Source organism: Prenolepis imparis, unplaced genomic scaffold, assembly GCF_030444845.1.
Source record: "Prenolepis imparis isolate NDT839.2.m4 unplaced genomic scaffold, iyPreImpa1.0 SCAF_13, whole genome shotgun sequence".
Taxonomy (NCBI): domain Eukaryota; kingdom Metazoa; phylum Arthropoda; class Insecta; order Hymenoptera; family Formicidae; genus Prenolepis; species Prenolepis imparis.
This window is the reverse complement of record NW_028141171.1, coordinates 1,862,016-1,866,940: the sequence shown is the minus strand read 5'-3', so window position 1 is coordinate 1,866,940 and position 4,925 is coordinate 1,862,016.

Below are 4,925 nucleotides of genomic sequence, written 5' to 3'. Positions count from 1 at the left end.
AAGCAGTGGTATCAACGCAGAGTACTCAATATAAGATTGCGAGTTAAAAAATATTAATTAATTAAATAATAAAATATTAAATATGAATGATGAAAATTACATTGGCTATGCGAGCCAAACGTGGATGTCAGTACGTATGCTTCCAATGAAATTAATTTTTTCGTTGGAATTTAATTCATTGTGCACGAGGCACGAATTTTTGCTTGATACTTATGCCAAGACTTTATTTGGGAATAATCTCAATTCGAGATTTAATTTCCCGAATCCCCTCTAACCCCCCTACAGAATTATAGGCGAGAAAAATATAGATCCGAAAGTCGCTGAATCGGGAATCGAACCCGAGACCTTTCGCTTGCCGGGCGACTCCTCTCACCATCTGAGCTATTCAGACCCTTCGATTCTATACTTTTCTCTGCCTTGATAAACAAATTTTTGAAAATAACGCCTTTTCTCAGCCGGCGTGAAAGTTAAACCATGTGAATTTATAAACGCTCGTTATATATCAAATATGAATGATGAAAATTACATTGGCTATGCGAGCCAAACGTGGATGTCAGTACGTATGCTTCCAATGAAATTAATTTTTTCGTTGGAATTTAATTAATTCCATATATCCAGAATAAAATATTAATTAAAAAATATTAAAATTATTATTTTAAATAATATTTATTTTTAAATGGTTATTTTTCTTTCTGCAAGAAAATGATAGAGCGCTATCATTTCCACACCACCTTGCGATAGATAGCATGGCGCATTTTTTTTATAGTGGTATCCTCAATAGGTCTAATCCACTTTTTTGCATTAAAATATTCTCATATTTTAAAGTTAATGCAAAAACTGTTCAAAGTGCCTTCCTCGTTCTCGTAAACAGAGTTCGGCGCTTCGAGTGATATTGCGCGTTGCGCGGTACGCCATTTCCGGCGAAATGGTATTGAAAGCTGCGAGAATTTCTTCTCGTACCTCAGCTTCTCTATCTTCACGCCTGTGCTCTACTAAATCTTTGATGTAACCCCAAACGAAATAGTCGAGCACGTTAAGATCCAGCAATCGCGCCGGCCAAATGATTCTCGCAGCTTTCAATACCATTTCGCCGGAAATGGCGTACCGCGCAACGCGTAATATCACTCGAAGCGCCGAACTCTGTTTACGAGAACGAGGAAGGCACTTTGAACAGTTTTTGCATTAACTTTAAAATATGAGAATATTTTAATGTTAATGCAAAAACTGTTCAAAGTGCCTTCCTCGTTCTCGTAAACAGAGTTCGGCGCTTCGAGTGATATTACGCGTTGCGCGGTACGCCATTTCCGGCGAAATGGTATTGAAAAAAAGTGGATTAGACCTATATATTCCGGCGAAATGGTATTGAAAAAAGTGGATTAGACCTATTGAGGATACCACTATAAAAAAAATGCGCCATGCTATCTACCGCAAGGTGGTGTGGAAATGATAGCGCTCTATCATTTTCTTGCAGAAAGAAAAATAACCATTTAAAAATAAATATTATTTAAAATAATAATTTTAATATTTTTTAATTAATATTTTATTATTTAATTAATTAATATTTTTTAGCTCGCAATCTTATATCGCGATTGCTATTGGCGCCGATTGCTATTATGTATACCGTTTTTCATTCTATGTCGTTAGAAAATTTTATTTTCATTGAAAAAAAAAATTATTATAGCATCAATTATCAGAACGGGAGTCCAGCGTTATGCGCCGCTCGTGCGTAGCCGCTGCCGCTTGTAATAAACAACTCTCCGCGCGCCTAGCAACCTCGATCGTTGGGCTGTCGCATCTTGCCGCGCGCTTGCATTCGACAGTAGGCCGGTCTAATACGGCGATTTTTAATAATTAATTATTCGTTAACTATTGCGAAAATTGCAAAGTGGTAGAGGACTTTTCGACTCAGTTTGGTCCGCTCTACCTGCAATTATTAATAAGAAATTAATTTAAAAAGATCGGTCAATTCGCGCGCTTACAAGCACGCGGCGAGAAGAGACAGCCCACTCGGGGATCCAGCGTTATCCGCTGCTCATACATGCTATTGTCTTTTGTAGATCGCTCCTCCCCGCGCTTAGCAACCGCGTAACATTAGACTGTTTCTTTTCGCCGCGTACTTAGTAACCATGTAAGACTGGGCTGTCTCTTCTCGCCGCGTGCTTGTAGGGCGCGCGAATTGGTCAATCTTTTTAAATTAATTTTTCATTAATTATTGCGAATTTTGCAAAATGGTAAAGGACTTTTCTATTCGGTTTCACCCACTCTACCTGCCCACGACAGGTGAAACGCGAACCACTGGACACCCTGTATATATATACATATATCGAGAGAATTTCTTTTCATATGGAAATCAGTGATTACAATATATTTGGTTATACAAAAAATAAAATTGAAAATTTTCATATGTTTTGTTTGTTTGTTTACACATTATTTCTTTTTAGCGAATGTAAAATTATAAATAACTAATTTATATACTTATATATTTATTATATTATACTTTATTCTAATTATATATACTAATTATATATTAATTCATAGAATTATTCCATTTAATAAATAAAAAAATCTGCTTTTACAATATAATTTTACATTATGTATAAGACTTACATTTTTGTTAAATTGTTTTTAACATATAAATTTTATTTGCAAAATTTTTTATTGTAAATATATAATATTGTAAATGCAATATTTATATCAAGTATACTTATATCATTAATAAAAAATAAATAGTGAATTAAATCTTTCTAAAATAGGAAATTTTGTCTTAGGTAACATAATCTCTTATTTTATGCTTGGTTTCTAATAGATTTTTTATTTAATAAAAATTGTTGGAACGCTGTAAATTACACTTGTAATAAATTTGTAATTTTGTAATGAATTTGTAATGAATTTATAGCATAAATATTGTGTGATAACAAATGTAGGAACACGTGAACGGTAGCAATGAATAATTTTTCTAAGTCCTTATACGATAAAATAAGAATATATTTGACTCAATTACAAAGTGATTCGGCGATCTTAGCAGTATCGAAAACGAGCAAGGACTCTCTGCCGTGGCGGTAAATCGGATGTATTTATTTCTTTCGCTTCGGTTTCTAGAACGTTCTTGATTTTTCGGTTACCGTTTTGTCTGTTGACTTCGTCAAGGTACTCGGAGTTATTCTCTTTTACTTATTTGCCTTACGAAACAAAGCGAGTCGACCCACACTGTTTTGTTTACGTTGCTATTATACTACAGAGTTTGTCTCGAACAAATAACGGTTGAAACGAATATTCGGTTTTATCGGTTCGCTTATGAGAGAATTATTCACGCGATTTAATATTACTTCTAAAATAATTCTAATCCTACACAAACATATAACTTTTTATTTTGTAGATTAAAAAATTAGATTAAACTCTATTGGACATCTGACCATAGTTACTTTCGACAAAGTTACAAGGAAAGCGCACACACTAATAAAATAAATTCGATCCAAACTGAGAATTTAATACGCTCGAAAAAGATCCAAAAAAAAGTATCGTTACTTTTACATATAATATTAATAACAATTAACCAATATTTGTCATCTCACATACATTTCTCTCCGTTCGTCAAATAAATCATAAAGTGACAAGTAGAAATACAAAAATAGTATGGAAGATCCCGGTTCTTCTAGACAGCCGAGCGCCACACACAGAGATGAGAAATGATACAAATATAATCTTTGCTCTGATCAATTCAATTGGAAACAAGGTCTGAATTGTCACATGAAGCGTAAACACGGCGAGAAAAATTACTCTTGCGATATATGCAACAAAAAGTATGCTGTGAAGGCTGACGTGAAAGCACATAGACTTACCCATGAACGCACGTACAAATGTAACTCGTGCAAAAAGATTTTCAAGTTTAAAAAGAGTCTTGTTGATCATATAAAGACTCATACAGGCCAGTTACCTTAATATGAGTGCTCCCATTGCTCCAAGAAATTCCACCGGAAAGAATATTTGCAGAATCACATGAGTGTGCACACAGACGAGAAGAATTACAAGTGCACATATGCAAAAAGTGTTTCACCGCTAGAGGCAGCTTGTGGAGGCACAAACAAATTAAACACTCCAAAAAAAATCCGAGTCAGCAACGGGACGAGACCTCCAGGTTGGAAAGTGATCTCGAACATTACAAACTCGATGAATCTTGCGAATACTCGAAAGAATCAAGTCGAGACGAGTTCCAATACAATTTTTGCGACAAGACATTTGGCTGGAAACAGGATTTGCAGGAGCACATGAAGGAGCACACAAGCGAGGAGAATTTCAAATGTGGAAATTGGAACACGAGTTCCGACCAGATGAATAAATGGAACAGCAAATCTAATGGACATGTACACTTCAAGAAAGTGCCGTATAAATGTGAGTGCGGCAATAGATACAGGCATGAAGATGATCTCAAACATTACAAAGATTCATCTCTCCAAGAAATATGCAACTTGGAAAAAAATTATTAGTCCGATTTAATTCCATATAATTTGAATATTTTTCGATATCTAAAATTCAAAAAGTATTCACCTACAAAAAATTTTATGTAATCACATAATTCAACGTACGATATATATGTGCACAAACACATACATATATAAAATAAGCTTTGATATATATTTACATCTGTATATACATCTGTATATACATATATGTATATTCGAAGCATATGTATAAAGTGTGTGTGTGTATTTATAAAGCATATTTTATATACAAAATGAACGTTATTAAAGTACAAAAATAGAAAGGATAATTCCAATTTAAAAAAACAAAAAAAATATACTGTTCAATTGTATCGATTACATAAAATGTTTTGTTTCTTTAAAATTGGATAATTATTTACATCTCTCCACTTTTAAATATAGACAACTCTTAATGATCTTATAACATTATAATTTTATCGTTGTGTC